Genomic DNA, 17341 nt, shown 5'->3' with positions numbered 1-17341 from the left:
TGGATATTTTATTTGCCCTTTTTATGAAGTGGGCATAACTTTTAGAAACTTGCTTTTATGCAGATAATCTCACTTGTAACTCTATACTATTTTTTTAACAATAAGAAGATTTCATTTTTTTCATTTTATTTGTTTTTCATTTCTTGTGTTTTCATTTCTATTTTGAACAGTGGAAAGAGATTTCTCTTGAGTAGTTCTTTTTATTTTATTGACAAATTTAATTATATTTTACAAAAGCACAAAATGTGTATATGCCCCAGGCATAGTTGAATAATCTCGAAACAGTACCATCAACACTCACTTTGTGAGATTTTTTCAGAGACTTTATTCAGTGTCAGTGCATAAATATAACTTATTTTAAAGATGCATCAGATTAATTTATTATTTAAAGTAATCTGTTTCCCTCTATATAGATTTTAGCTAAATACACAAAGAATGATTATACTTACTATTGCCACACTAATTTACTTTACTGGCCATAGATACCTATACGTGGAAATATTTAATAAAGGTTAAGGGGAAAATACTTCTTCAATGAGAATCCTAAACTATTTATCTATCATTGTCACTGAAAGAGGTAATGATATGTCTCCTAAAATTTGAACCACTTTTCCATGTATAAAACTATCTGTGGGCTGGGCACGGTGGCTCACGCCTATAATCCCAGCACTTTGGGAGGTTGAGGCGGGTGGATCACGAGGTCAAGAGATTGAGACCATCCTGGTCAACAAGGTGAAACCCCATCTCTACTAAAAATACAAAAATTAGCTGGGCACGGTGGTGGACACCTGTAGTCCCAGCTACTCAGGAGGCTGAGGCAGGAGAATTGCTTGAACCCAGAAGGCGGAGGTTGCAGTAAGCTGAGATCGTACCATTGCACTCCAGTCTGGGTAACAACAGCGAAACTTCGTCTCAAACCAAACCAAACCAAACCAAAAAAAAGACAACTATTTGTGAATTTTATTATAATGTTTTTCTACTTATTTTCTTGTGATAACATTTAATATTTATTTTAAACATGTGTGGGTGTGTACATATGTGTGTTTGTATGTGTACGTGTGTATGTGTGTGTGTGTGTGTGTATGCAGGTCTCTCTGTATTTGTCTCTCTCACCATATAGATGTAGAGCATAAATGAAAATATTGAACATCGAATTGAAACCTACATGCCCTACATTAAAGATTCTCCTTACAAGAGGAAAGTCAGATGTTCTTTTTAGCCAATATCATCGTCATAAGCTTAAAGGATGATGGAGAGGTACAGAAGCTGAAGTTCCAGGGGATAGTATGTAAATACATAGAAATTCATTGCACAGAACTTACAGGTACTATTAGAATGCTACTTTAATTCTCCTCTTGGTGATTATACCTCTGCATAGCTCAGTGGTAGCAAAGAATATAATTATATCTGTATAATTTCTGCCTTACTAAATTTAATTAAAATCTCTATTTTGTTGATATTTATGATTACTAAATCCCTAATTAAATGTTGTAGAAAAAAACTACAGTTGCTGAGTTTGTGGTTGCTAAGAACATAACATCAACTAACTGGATCAAATGACCCATAGTAGGTAGTCAATAAATGTGTGTGTGTGTGTGTGTGTGTGTGTGTGTGTGTGTGTGTGTGTGTGTGAGGATTCTTCTTTCTTATTTATGTTCCCAGTGTTAATGGCTCCTGGGACAATGGATTCTTTTATAATTGATATTGTCCATGCTGAATGGTTGTCAGCCGAAATTTATATAAGAGTTTTACTGGGAAAGACATTCTACTTCTTTTGGTATGGAGAAATGAATGTAGAGATAAGGCAAGTACAGGAAAATGTTTCAGTTTAATTCTGGGGACCAGGAAGATAGCAGTTTTGTACAAACTTGATCTGTTCTAATTAATTTTTTTTCTGATTTTGAGATTTTGTTATAGTTGCACATAGGATAGTAACATATCAACAACTTTTATCATATTCAGACTATACACACACACACACACACACACACACACACATACACATGCAATTTAAAAGATTGGATGGTATTATAATATAGATTAGCACTTCAATGCTCCACATCACAATCTTTAAAACAGATAGTAATTTGGAACTCTAGGTATTTATTTCCTATGTTACTTCTACTCTGGCCTAAGAAATTTGACAGGCTTTAGTTTTTTAATGTGGAAGTCCAGTAATGAATTTCAATGGCCGTTATTGGAAATATCTCTTTAAATGTGGTAAGGTAGTGAGTCTCCTGACTATTCTTTGTGAATATGCTTTGATGAACATGACTGATCTTTGATTTTACTTATAGTTTATGGATCTTTTGCTGAGTTTCAATTAGAATTTTTCTATTAAGCACCAATGGCCAGAAAAGGTTTTCTATTATTTCACACTGAAAACTTAAAAAAACAATTATAGTCTGGACTTTAGAGACTGAGGCTACAGCCTATGCTGTCTAATATGTGGGATCTAGATGTGTGGATAGTGAAATCACTTTCTTTCCAAAGAATTCTTTAGATAAACTGTAGCTTTGTAGATTTGGTTCTAGCTGTGAACAATAGCCCAGGTAAGATAATTCAGCCAGTGTGAAAAGCTGAATCGGTCCCACTCTTCCCATTAGGCAATACATGAAACCCACCTGGGAATCTTGGGAAAGTCTGTTCAACACTCCCACTATGCTTCGTTTTGTTTTTCTCATCCCACTGCCAAACCTTTGTGAACTCCAAAGGACATTCAATCTTTCCAGTTTTCCCACCTGTAATGAAATATACAAGTGTAAGAGCCCCATTAAGAATTTCAATACAATTGCTCTTCTACTCTTACATTTCAACCTGTTGAGAATCCTGTTAAGCAACCTTGTTAGAGCTCACTCATCTCTGAATCACAAATCTGAAATCAGCTTTAATGCCGTTCCATAGATACGTCACTCATCTCTGAATCACAAATCTGAAATCAGTTTTAATGCCATTCCATAGATATGCCATTGGATTTTGTCAAATATAAATTATCAGAAGAAACAAGACACTAATGCATATTTGACAATGAATGTCCCTTGGGCTCATTTCATACCCACATCTTAATAAGAGAGCCCTTTGCAGCAAGGTGTACGCGGCTGGTCTCAGTCCATCCTTTTCTTAACTGAGCAGCACTTGAGCGCTCTTCCATGGACAATGACACAGTTATTGGAGTTTAATTCTAACTTCATTGCCTTTTATATTTTTAAGGAAATTTGGGAATAAGAAATACAACCTGTGAGGCCAGGTTTATGTTCATACAGACTTTTAAAAAATGTAAGTTATCCAGAATGGTTTTATAGGAATCATTAACTTTTTAAAAGGCACCAGTTTCCTTCTGTCATTAATGATATGTGTAACAGCTTAATGTAACGCTACTTTTAATTATCACAGCCCTTTCTTTTAAATATCAAATTTCCCTCTCTAAACTGTCCTGCCTTCTTTTTAGAGTCTCATCTGTCACTGTAAATGCCATCACTTTATTCCTTCTTTAGATGCACTGACAGGCCCACTCTTATTCCAAGCTTTATCTCTTTTTCCATCCTTTATTGTACTACAAAGATCCCTTTTTCATAGTTTACAGCTGTATCCGCTTTCCACACGTGGCAAATGATTGCCTCGGTAAAGGTATTTTCTGTTTCAATCTTGCATTTTCCCAAGGGAGAACAAAAGGGACAAGCTTTCTGGAGTTGGTTTCACTGAGAAAATTGTTTAGAATTGCCTCATTCCTCAGCAGATTAACGAATGCATACAATCCCAGCTTAAGTGCTATTGTACTACACAATTTGTCCATTATACTTTGTCCTTTCCATTTAGAAAACCCCTCACCAATTAAAGTAATACAGCCTTCCAATACCTGCTCCCAATTAAAACTGAGCTGTATTACCTGCCCCGATGCAGCTGGTCACAGATTCTTACCACTTACTCGCATTCATTAGTCTTGTTCATTATCAAGGGGATGGTGGCAGGAATTCAAGCCACTGCCTTCCTTTTAGGGCCCACCAAAATTATCAGCTTTCCACCCAAGGCCCAAATAAGGACAGGATTAAGTATAAGGAGAAGGAATTCATACAGTAGCAACTCTCATTGTTTCTTCTTTCCTCATGTTCTTTCTACCTCAACACATCAAAAGGATACAGTGCAGGTACAAAAGATCACTCGTCTTAATGAAAGGATCACTTTTCGCTTCCTTTTGAGCCCAAAGCGTACTCCCCAGCTTTGTTCTTCTGTCTTAACTGCCCTCCTTCTCCAAGCCCTTTCTTTAAGACCACAGTGAGAACCATACGAAAGGCTCTGAAAGTGACCAAGAAGCCCACTTACTGCGAGCTTTGTCATTTAAGAGCAAGGCTTTCCAGCTCCAGGCTGGACTGGATTTTGGGAAAGTGTTATTTTTCATTCCAAGGCTTAAGGATCTCTAAGAAAGGAGGGGGTTTTGGAGGAATGGAAGGTATAGGGAACTGTGATTTAATTACTACTGAGCATGATTGCGTGAGTGGGTTCTCCCAGATAAATTCTAATCTAAATACAATGACAAAAATATACAACAAGCTTTCTTTACTTTGATTTTGAAGACGGACATACACGCAGTTAATTCTTTGGTGATTCTGGTGGGTCTCTTTCATGATTGATCAGAAAAGAAAATTAAAAAAAAAAAAAACAGTGGGGGAGGGCATGCCACAGAAAGGAAAAGGTCATAGACTAAAGAGGAGAGGTGTATTAAACAAACGTAATAGAGAGAAAATTCAGGAGAGAAGAAAATGCAAGTTCGCTGCCAGGGTTAAGAAATGTGAAATTCAGGTAAAGAAGATTATTGATAAAAGGAGAAACTCATGGAGTACTGAATAAGAATTGCTTCTTTAGCCCTGAGGAGACCAAACCTGAGAACTTACTCAGGCACTTGTGGTTCTCAGTGGAAGGGGAAGGGGGAGAGGGAGGACAGGAAGAGTTCAGTTGAGGCTCCAGCGTCCTTTTATAGGAAAGTACAGAGCAAATTCCACGTATCATCTCTGGAGAGAAGACACTGAGATCCTGCACCAAAGTGTCCCTTTTAAGATCTTTGATTATGAAATTAAATTAACATATTTCCTCTTCCAAATTCTGAATCATCACCTATCCTTTAGTCAGTAACATTTTAAAGGAACTTTAGTGACCACATGACGCTACTGAGTAGGCACTGTGATGGAGAAATCTTGATCCTGGAGAAACTACAAGCATTCTCAAAGAAGCAGATATATGGTGGGTGGATAATCAGTGAAAATCCATCCTAAGCAACTTTACTATAAGTCTTTATTGTATACATACAAATCTTATCAATGAACAGCACCATATGCATATCTGTGGCTTTTTTTTTCTTGGGGGGGGAGGTTGTATATTAGTGTTTTCCTCTCAATTAACTTCTAGGCAATTTTCCCAGCTAAATGCATAACATCTTTGGCAAGATGCCAAACAAAACCTTAAGACCCAACACTAAATTCTACACTTATACAGGCAGCTTAGATTTTCATGCGGTGAACTGGAAGCTTGCCAGCAACTCCCACTATAAACTCAGCAGTGGGAAAGCTATATATATTTTTTTTATCAAGAAACTCTACTTTAGATTTCCAAGACCACTTGAAAATTGCACTATTTTAATGTGCCTTTTAGACAAAATAAAAGAAAGATTTAACCTGCTATTAAATTAACCCAATTAGCTATTTATTCTGCGTAACCTTACACTTTGTATGATGTTAAATCAAATAAACTGGCAGGGAATGAATTTTTTAAAGTGAATTATGGAAATTACAAGATGCATTCTAGACAATAAGTTCTTATGTCTTTTTCCTTATCCTTTTCACTCTGACAAGATTATCAGAATACTTACTTTAAAAAAAATTTCCTTTTTTTTTTTGTGTGTATAAAATGGAATTACCCAGGATACAATGCAGCTGAAGGTCCTGGGGAGAAGTGGCTGGAAAATTAGAAAGGAAAGGAAGGCTCATCAAATAGAAAGTTACACCACTCATTCCTTGGAAGGCTTGCCATCCATCCCCCAAACTTTGCTTTTTCCTGTGCTTTTACTTGTACATTCCGTTCAACACACGTGTTCTTCCAGTAATGCAGTACTTTTCAAAGCACTAACTGCAGTCAGGTTGCTTTGGTCCCCGGTCAAGCTTTGTTGATGTTAAATTTAGAACCAAACTCTGAGTTTGAGTTTCTGTCCACTGGGATCTACAAGTTGAGGTAAGAAACACTTTTGAGAACTTGTGTAGTGTCCGATAAACCTCTTTTAACACTAAAACGCTTTTGGAAAACAACATTTTGACGATTTAAGAGGCAGTGAACCAGAAACATATGGATTAAATTTCCTCTGTAATACCCAGGGGCTTAAAAATTAAGGGGGAGACACTTGGCCAAACAAATTTTGCTCAACCAAAAAAATTCACAAACTAGGCCAAGATACTTTGCCAAACCTAAATTACTGATGAGCTCTCTTTCCGTAATATTAGCTATTATTATTATTACGTTTTATTTTTGTTTGATAATTCTGGAGTTTTAAAAACATCTGGAATGATTTCAGAGAACAGCAGTTCACATCAAACTGATTTGGCAATTTCAAAAACAAATCATAAATCATAACCTAACAACACTGTGAATTTGTCTACATAAATTCAAGAGCCAGGATAGTTTGGCCAGGGAGTGACACACAGTTGTACCCATGGCAAGGGTGCTTCATGTCTGTTCAGCAGGTCAGGTCAGAGGACATGGAGGAAGGAAAAGTCAGTACTTGTGCCATGCCCTCAGGCACCAGTTTCCACCAGACAGACAGGAGACAGACAGAAGGCACCACTGGAGAGCTTCCTATAAAAATATGCAGAGAGATGACTCCTTAGGACACCTCAGTAAAACAGAAGATATGGATCCCAAAAGAATTGTTAATGTTATCCTTTTGATTTTCAACAACTTCCAAGAATAGACAAAGCAGCTACTTCTGCCTGTTAGCCCTCTGTATGTTTTACCAACAGCACAGAACTCTCATCACACTAAATAACACCAAAATAGCAGACCAGAATATAAGGGTGAAATGAACTCTCTGAATCATGTTTTCCACTGACCTTTCCTATGTTTGTTATTTGTTCCCTCAAATCATGACTGGAAGAAGACAGGTTCTGTGCTATGCATACACAGAGCCTGCATTTGAAGAACCAGTAGGAGCCCAGATTAGGAAGTTAAGAGTTCAAGATGCAAAATACAAATAAAAGAGAAAGAAAGAAAATGAGAAAATGAAAGAAGAAACAAAAGAAATGAACTCCAAAAACTGAAAAGAATGCAGGAAAGGAAAAAGGCAGAAAGGAAGAGGAGAAGATAAGGAAGAAGGAAAGGAAGGGAAGGAAAATGGAAGGAAGGAAGGGAGGGAGGGAGGGAGGTTATAATATTAAGGGAAAGGAGACTACAGCCAATTTGATGAACACTTGCTATAGATTTTGTTGCATATATAATTTCTATTCCTTTGATCCATTTCAGCATTTAATTACCATTTTTCCTGCAAGTCAATTACAATTGCCTGTAGTATTGTGGTGGTAGAGATGGTGGTAATTTTGGTAATGGGATAGATCAGCATTGAGAAACTTTAAAACTGTCTTTAAGATAGAAGGAAGAGTTTGATGTAAACAAACAAACAAAAAACCTTTTTAAATATTTTGGAAGAGCCATAAAAGTCATTTGACATTTAAAGACAATGCAGCAGCAGTTACTTGACTATGGAAAACTGATATTTATGAAACGCTTGTATTAATATTGCTGAAATATCACATAATCGCCTCAAAACTCTAAACAAACTTATAAAATTAACTGCTCTGTGTAGTCTGTTTTATGTAAGAGGCCATTGGGGCCACAGAATGCAATGGCTACAACTGAAGAAACATTCTTACACTATTGAAAAACTGATAAATTAATTTTTTTTTAACTCCTAGGTAAGTCGAAGATAGGTGATTGTATTAGTGGAGGAATCTCTTAAATATGTATTAATGAGTCAACAGGCAATTAGGAAATAGCTTAACATATCATTTTTTTTTCTGTCTCCTAACTAGAAAAATAATTTTTTTCTTCCATAAGGGCAGTCTAGAAGATTGGGCATGATTCATACTGCATCTTATTACACCCCTGAATTTGTGTCTATTTATGTAAAAATTAGCATAATTTGACTTAAAACTTCTATTACTTTGTAAAAGAGTTATTTCACATATTTCTCACCACAAGCAGCAGCAGGCTCTTAGGAAGAATTTTCTGCTGTGAAGGAGTATTCTATGCTTATATTTATCCATAACTACATTCTAACTTGTACAATCCAAGACTGCAGGGAGACAGGCTAGAAAAAGAATCTGCATTCGCTCAAGATTCTTTGTAAAAAATGTAAAAAATATCATTGTATTAAAATATTAAAAAGGTACTCTGTTTTTACATGCACTTGCTTTGATTTAAAATGCATTTTTGAAGACCAACCTCCAGCTTCTCTGGGCATTCTAGCAGGGTCTGCTTTCCTGCTGACAGACGGGCCATCCTGAAGAACCCAACGTGCCAATTTGCACCTAGCACGGCGTGTGCATTAAAGTTACACGTGGCAGAGCTCTGTAGCATGCAAGTCTTTGTTCAGGATGTGAATTGTTAGAAGTCGGGGATTATCTTTATTAGGATAAAAGCTGATCCTGTGCAAGACCAAACAAATAAATATATTAATAAAACCTGGAAGCTTTTCAAGTCTAGAATTAGTGTCAGAATTCCAGGTGGGGAGGCAATGTCAGAAAGCCTAAATCACAATTTCTGATGAAGGTAAATGAAAGATGACAGGTAGTTCCAAAATCCAGCCACATTCAGCAACGAGAGAGGAGGAGTTACCTAAACTTGAATCGGAATCCAAAATCAGGGTCAAGAGGCACATAAGCAGTAAGCCAGGAAGTCCACACTGGCTGGGACTTGGGGACAGTAGACAGCCAGTGATGGGCCCAGGGTTTCTTGGGGTTTTTAGACAGAGTGAGTGAAAATGAAGTGAGGGCTTCAGATAAAAGGCAGCCCGGAAACCAGGGGTGGGGGTGGGGTCAGCAGGTTAAGGTCCCCTCATCAGTCAAGGTACACACCTGGCGGCCAGGCCTGGCAGGCTCGAGAGGGAACAACTTTCCACAGTGACAGGAGTAGCAAATTATATAGATCTAGAGATAGAGATCTATTTAAGCCGGTTGTTTATTCAGAAACTAGTCATTATTAAAAGGCTACTAACTACAGGGAAAATATCACTACCCTGGGGTCAGTTTATTTCTGTCCAACAATTATTTCTGAAAAATGAAGATTTCTTTGAACTGAAAAGACAAGATACTGTAAAATATTCATCATTTCAAGATCTCATTCTTCTGTCTTTGCACTGATCTTTCTGCTCTTTTTATTGATTCATGGATCAGTGTCCAAACATAATTTTACCTTTTTCAACAGAGTTCAAAGCAGGGGAGATGCTATCTCATCAGTTTTCATAATTTCCATATGATTCACCATCTGGCTCTCCCCTGTCTCTGGGGCTTCATTTCCCACTATACCTCTCCATTTACCACAAACCCCAGCCACACTTGTAACTCCTTCCGAAAGCCACAGGGTACTTCTCTGTTTCTCAACCTGATCATGTTATTCTCTCAGACTGGACAATCTTTCTCTTCATTTATGCAGTCAACATTTATGGAACCCAGTTATGTGTTTAATCTGCACTAGGAAGTGATGAAATGACTCAGTGACGTTTGGAGCTTCCTGTTACTGAAGGACCAAACTTGTCCACCAAGACTCAGTTCTACCTTCCTATGAAAAACCCATTTTGCTTTTCAATTTTGAATTTTTCACACCTTTTTATGTGCCACCATGGAGATACATATATGTGTCACCAGAGTTTGTACTGTATATTTTAATTATTTATATTCTATATGTTAATTAATTATCTGTATGTCTCCCCAGTAGAAGGATAAGCTCATTGTATCTTCTTCAGTACTGTCTTGGCACAGATACAATATTTTATGCATTGAAATTATTAATTTGTTCTTTGGTTAAATGAAAGGTTATAGGTTGAGGGATGGAGGGATTGAGGGATGGATGGATGGATGCATGGATGAATGGATGGACAGATGGAGTGACTAATGAATGGATGAATGAATAAATGACTATTTGGATATATGCAGTTGAATATTATATCCTTTTTTGTTTCTTGAATCCACAGGACATTGCCCATGATTGTTCAAGACAGTAATTCTGCATTGCCTTTCTACGTCAACCTGGAATCAATGACTTTTTAATTTAAGCCATATTTCCCTATCAATCAACAAATAGGATAATTCCTCACGTGCTTTGTCATAGAACTACTCATTGTAGACACAACCATCTTCATAATAGTTTTCTGTTACTACACTAAACCATTATATGGAGTAATGGTGTATTTTGTCAATTCAACAATATAGATCTAGAGATACAGATCTATTTGTGCAGGTTGTTTATTCAGAAACTAGTCATTATTAAAAGGCTTCACATGTATCAAATTCACATACACATAGAGCATTAGTTTAATATTAAAAAAAGGTGTAAGTGCCAAAAGAGCATCTGCATTGTAGTATGACATATTTTTATGTCTAGAGGAAAGTATTTATATAAAAAAATAAGCATTTACATAAAAGAACATATGATTAATTAATATTCATAATAAAATGTTTCTAATTTACTTCGATTATATAAAATTACTGAATCTGAATTATCAATTTATATATCTTCAACTTTCTTCTAGAGATATTTTCAAAATGAGTACATGCTATCTTTACACATTTAAAATTCATACATAGTTGATATTCATATTTTAGTAGATTCTATGTAGAAAATGAAAGTTTGCTCTATCATGTTTTGACAATTTAAAAAATTCATTTCTCCATCCAAAAAATCCTTGATACAGTAGACTGATTCTGGCACAGGTATCGTAATTCAGAAATGTGTAAAAAAATGCTCAGAGAAAGGCATATCTAATATCACGGTCCTAACACATTTGATATAGATATAGTATCGCCGAGCTCATTATAGCAGACCCTATACTATAATTATATTACACACATTTTAAATTATCATTATAATTTAAGTCTGCAATTTTGTTTGGGGCTTAGATTTTCCATATTTGTTCTCACATGTGAATCATTTAAATTGTTGAAGTAGAATCTGTTTAGCTGTTTTGAATTATATGAATGAAAGAAAAAATACTTTCTCTTCAAAGCAAATTAAGATATTTGGGGACTCAAGTGAGACTGTCTGAATTTATAAGCTTCAAAATTTTGGAGTAAATATGAATTTAAAAATATTTTTTAATTCCCCTTGAACACAACTTAAAATTACAAATAAATTAAATATTGATATAAATCTGATGAATTTATCAGTTTATTCAGTGATCCTAAGTTTACCAGGAATACTGAAGATAAAATTAACATCTTAAATTATTAGATTTGTTCAGTTATAGTATTTTAGCTTATGCAAGTATGTTTCTTTTTAACATTTGGACATGACATTCAGAGGTACAAATTAAATAATCTTCTATTATTGTTCCATTTATGTCTAAAGTATAATTATATAAATATGCAAAAATTATAATTTACTAAACATTAATTTACTCTGAGAAGATACAGTATTTATTCCTAGTAGTTGGGACAATCTTAATTGGCGACATGGATATCATTATTTCTTTAAGTCATACTTTTATATATTTATACTTTGTAAGACAACTTGGCAAAAATTCCAAATAAACATAGAAAAGACAGCCTAAGATTTCAAGAAATGAAGGCTTCTATCATTCTTCCTAAAAAATTACTTAAAATATCAGCTTTCGGATATTTAAAAAAATACTACATCTATGTGTATACTCCCCTTACTTCATGTTTTTAATCTCATAATGCAGTAATTCTCGTTGTATTGTTGTTTCCCTTAAACATTTGCTTTTGGATGTCTCAGCAGAGAGACATCATGATCCCTTTGAACTTTTACTTTCAGGGATGTAAGTATTTCAGATTATAATAGAACTCCACATGCTAAATTTTGTTCTCCTGACATTTCTAAAACAACAGCAATGACAAAAGGGCACTCGATGTAAATCCCTGAGGACTCACAGTAGCAGCCGAGCCTTACAGGTTCCCTTGGTCTTCGACACTCTCTTGTCTGACCTAGACCAAGTCTAGCAGACGTGGTTATAAATAACTCCTCAAATAGTGTCCAAAGACTCCAGTGTGAACTGGGGCTGCAGCTGCCGTGCACACTCGGGAGAGGGCAGGCAGAAGAAAGCAGGACTAGAGATGACTACAGACACAAGAGCTTAACAATTGGTATCATGTATGCACTCCTTGAGCTTTTCCTGTGTATTTTTAGAGAAATTTTATTAAATGTAGAGCAGACAACAGGACACATTTGTATTTTGCAAGTGCTCTAAACAGCAAGAGGGCCAGAGAGTTTTCATTATTGGAATGAGGAAGAAAGTGCTGTCTATCCTGCCAGCACCAACATTAATGCCCATTCAAAAATCTTTTAACCCAAATGGAAGCGGATTTAGCAGGCTCTTTAGGCCAACATTATTTAGAAAGATTTTTTACATTGTAAGTCATAATATATACTAAAAAGAATCTGTGAAACAGTTAACTTGGATTTAAAGCTAGAATTTCGAAGGTAGGTTAATATTAGACAAGTTGTACAGAGAGTAAGTTTCTCTAACAGCATATAGTATTGCATGAAAACTCGCGTAGAAATCAAATTGCCTTTGAAAATTTTAGCTCACTTACTTTATTTTGATACATATTTTGGTATTATTAAGGGAAAGTAAAAATCCCCTTTCCTCCTTTATTTCTCAGTGCAGCATTTAACTGTGTAACTTTCTAACTCCTCCTGAGACTGTTTAAATGAACTTGATGGTGCAATTGTTTATCAAATAAAGAGTACTTTAAAATCGTTAAATCCTAATTTGCTATACATATTTTTTTTATTGCCATGTACTAGGCTTCAAAATTTCTCTCTCAAATTTCCATTTTAATTTAAATATATGTAATGTCAATTTTTATGTTTTTGACGTGGGACTGTGGTATTTACAGCCAATATCACCAATGTTCAAAATGCTATTTAAGCATTAAAAGGTAAGTCAGCCGAAACTTTAATTGTCTTATGTTTTAATTTTAATTTTATAATCCTTTCGCACTTTCTTTTAAGCCATCTTTCCTTTGTGAGCCAGAAGATGGAAATACTTTGAATTTGGTTAATTGCTTCAGCATATTTTCTTGATATTTCCAGCATTATTTAGTGTCTGTGTGTAGGACGTAATAATTGCCACTTAGATTTTGTCAATGAAAACTTTTTGCCTGTTTAGTGAATGGCTAGTTATAGCAAAATATTAATTGTAGTCAATAAGGGAGAATAATCAGCAAATTTAACATGTGGGTACCATTTATGGGTTAAAGTCATCTGTGATTTAAAGTAAAAAAACCCTGTAATCTCATTTTTTTTTTCCTAGTAATTGTTAAGGCAGAGTGATATTGTGCAGCACCATCCAATAGAAGTTTGTACGATTATGCAAATATTTTATATCTGTCATGTCCAATATGGTAGCCACTAGCCACATGACATTTGGCTTGTGACAGAGAAACTTCATCTTTAATTTTCTTTAATTTAAATTCCTCCATAGTTATATTTAAATACCGACTTGTCTAGAGTCAGAACATGGGCATTTGAGAGTTGATTCCATCTCTTACTGTGTGGTTTGGGATGTTACATTCCCTGTGCCTCAGTCCTTGTATCCATGAAATATGGGTAATAGTGCCTACCTTGGAGGTTGTTATGAAGATTTAACAAGGTATCAGATCTTGAACCAGTGTCTGGCATATGTTGAGTACTGAATAAATTTTAGCCATTGCTATTATATAGGTTTGTATTTTTACAGCAATCAACTTAGCTTAGCTGTTATTTTCTTAGGTTAGCAGCCAAAATAAATTAAGCATAATTGTAACTTTGTCAACAAATAGGTTTAGATTCAGCTTTCACTTGTAGTGTAAGTGTGAAGTTCTGGAACTTTCTCTAACAAACCGGTATAAGTGACAGGCCAGTCAACCTTTCCTTAGGTGAAAATAGTAATGGACAGTGATTTTAAGAGATGTGTGTAGTTTGCTTTAAAAATACTATGTTTGAATGAATTTGAGTAAGTCTGAACATTTGGATGTGAAAATAAAGCTATAAAACATTTAAAACTTTGATTCATATATATGTCATAAAATATGCTGTTTTTACATTAATTGTGGACCCGGTGGTGCTAAGGACATTCAAATTCAGAAAGATACAGCATTTAGACTAATTTATATGCTTATACTCTTGGAAACTTAGATACTTATATTAAGAAATCTATAATTCATGTTAAACTTTTCTTTTTCCCCTCAATAGGGAAAAGCGTTTCTAATTAGCATCTCCCTTAGTCAAAATTAAGATTAGGGTTTTAGCCGATAAAACTCTAATAGAGGTACCCTATGAGAGTAAGCAAGCATGGGACAGAAGGAAACTTCACAGAACCATGTAAGTTATTTTCTTTCTTATATTGTCTTATGTTTGAGCGTTATGATGTTAAATCATTTCAAAGTAGAATATGTGAAATAAGAAATTGCAGAAAATGAATGCTTCATGGAAAGGCTGATCTGGAGTTGAGACAAGAATATTTTGAAGCATGAAAGCAAGAATCTGTTCTTGGTGTGTTCAAAATGGAACAGGCTTCAGCCGGCTAGGTGTTGCCTCAGTCAGGCTGGTCTATTACAAAATGCTTTGAGAACGATGTTGAAAGTGGGTTGTGTGAATTCAGCCCCTTCCAAAATGATTTTTTCTCATGCTGAATTGAAGCTGTTTGAAAATGAATATCAAAAAGCAGTGTCGAAGAAGGCAAATATCAGCTGCTGTCATCAACAAATATTTACTGTATTCTGAGTATTAGATATACACAGTGTTACAGGGCTTTCAAAGCAGGTGGAAGATGTGACTTTCTTTTTCATTTAAAGTTGATGTTCTTAAACTTGATTAATGAAAGCTTGGGCATCATGGTCCAGGCAGCCCTGAAATTATATGTGCAACTTGGTGTATGAATGACAGGTACTTTCATGTGGGAGGTGGACCAAGGGTAGTATAAATCGCAAGAGTATCAAAATTTTTTGGTTTGATCTTTAAAGTATTTCATGACTGCCAAAATGTTAACTGTTAATTTCCTTGGATCACATCTAAATGGTAGCTGAGAAAAGCCCAAATGCTAGCCTTCTTTACATGGTGGTGCTATTATGCTGAATAGTTCTAGACGTGGGGCTTCTTATGCAGTTCAGTATGACTGGTAATTACTAATCTGTCTTAAATCCTGTGTAATCAGTGGTAACCTGACTACATCTGAGTGCCTCATCAGTCTCTTTCAGATAATCGAAGAGATGCTAGTTTTGTCCTGAAGTCCATTATTGTGAGTTAGAGGGCTCTATATAGCAGTGGTTCCCCCGACTTTTTTTGGTACTCATACAACACCTAAAAAATTTGGACAAACTATGTGCTGTCTAGCATATAATACATAAGCATACAAAATATTTTCTCTTAAATTTAAATATTTTTAAAGAGTGTAACTTCTGGCATGTTGTAAATATTGACATTTAAAAATAAAACTGCTGCACCACTCCTTAAAATACATCCAATGAAATCTAAATACCATTGAGATTTGATTTCTACCAACATCCATTTAAAAAAATATGCACAGAATGTTCTTTAACAGTCAGGAATTTTATATTGTTCCTTTTTCTCCTTGAACTCAACTTTCATTCCACTTCCCCCAAAGAAGTTAATTTTGGTGTAATTTATTTTTCGGCTTAGAAGTCTTTTATTGATCACCAAATCTTGCTTCTTGCAATAAAAAAATGTATGTAAATCAAAATTCTAAAAATAATAGTCTATGACCATAATTATTTATGTTTTTCTGAATGGAGTTATCATTATAACTGTACAGGAGAGAAAGAATACCAAGGAGTGTACACCTACAACATTTTGGATGTTCCCTTCATTCCGCACCTTAGCATAATGTGCAAGGTGCAATGATGGATGGGCAGTCAGTATGCTTTATTTTGTAAAGTGTGGGAAGATTAGTTGTGATGAGATCATGTCATTCTGAAAGAAAATAATGGGCAGATAAGAAAAATTTTTAATTTGAAAAAGGCCTTCAGAGTCTCAGTAGTTCTAAAACCCCTGGAGATAAACTGATAAAATTGAATTCCACTGAATTACATCTCCCTGGGTCCAGACCCATTTTGCAATATGATGTTGCTTCTTCATTCTTTCTATGACTTCTGTTTCACTTGTGTGAACAATAGAAAGTCATGAAACAGATGATATGTACGTTCTGGTGTCCAGGCTTTAAGAAGCTCTGCAGTTTCTGCTTGGACACTCTTGGGAATCTCAATTCCCCATGCTGTGTAGAAGCCCAGTGTAGCCTCCTAGATGATAAGCAGCCAAGTGGAGAAGAACCGAAACACCTTAGCCAGCAGAGCTTCCAGCCATGCTAGAACATTGAGCCCTGAAGCTTCATGGAGAAAACCAGCAAAGGCAATGCCCAGTTCACCCACTCACAAAATCTGGAGGACTCAGAACTCTGTTGTTTTAAGTTTCTAAGATTTGGGGTGATTTGCTCTGCAGTAACTTATAACTGATACATCCATTACCTTGCAAGAGGTCCTCCAAAATTTTTACTATATTTATTCATTAATAGTCCCTCTTGATGAAATAAAGTTGTTTAATTTACACACTTGATTAAAAAGTTGGTCTAATTTCTGGTTAAAAAGAATTACGTCTTAGTAATAGTTATACAAAAAAAACTTATTTTTAATAGATCATACTAATATAAATTAATATCAATATCTAAAGCTAAATCCAAACACATGAAAACACATATACAAATTCAGAAACACAAAAACTCTTATAGAATCAATTAGATCAATCAGATTTCATCCAAAGTGTTAGAGTCAAGTAGAATTTTCATGAGTAAACATCAGAATCTGACTCATAATATGTTCACAAGAATAATATAAGGAATAATCAAATGAGTTATTTTATTGTGTGAATAATATTGGCCACTTCTAACAAAAATGACATTGATTTGGGAATTTGGGACACAACCACAACATCTGTACTAAAGCTTGATTTTCCATTAGACACAGGCAACATCATAAAGTATTTCTTTTAGACTAAACCACGATTCTTGTAGAGGTCTAAAAGGTTTTATGTAATACATTAAAAAGCCAAAATAAAAACCAAATGATTTTGGGGGAAC

The 17341-nt window shown here is 35.1% G+C and overlaps 1 long non-coding RNA gene across 2 annotated transcripts in view; it reads right to left on the bottom strand.

Annotated features, from left to right (window-relative positions):
* Nucleotides 1–17341, bottom strand: part of LOC118147223 (uncharacterized) — a 104067-nt gene that overhangs the window by 19602 nt on the left and 67124 nt on the right. For both annotated transcript variants that reach the window (XR_004733411.3, XR_013526053.1), the window contains exon 2: nucleotides 2625–2741. This is a non-coding gene — a long non-coding RNA (uncharacterized LOC118147223). The remainder of the gene's footprint in view (nucleotides 1–2624; nucleotides 2742–17341) is intronic.

Source organism: Callithrix jacchus, chromosome 14 (assembly GCF_049354715.1).
Source record: "Callithrix jacchus isolate 240 chromosome 14, calJac240_pri, whole genome shotgun sequence".
In the NCBI taxonomy this organism is placed as follows: Eukaryota; Metazoa; Chordata; class Mammalia; order Primates; family Cebidae; genus Callithrix; species Callithrix jacchus.
The sequence above is the reverse complement of the archived record's forward strand: the minus strand, read 5'-3'. Positions and strand labels throughout refer to the sequence as shown.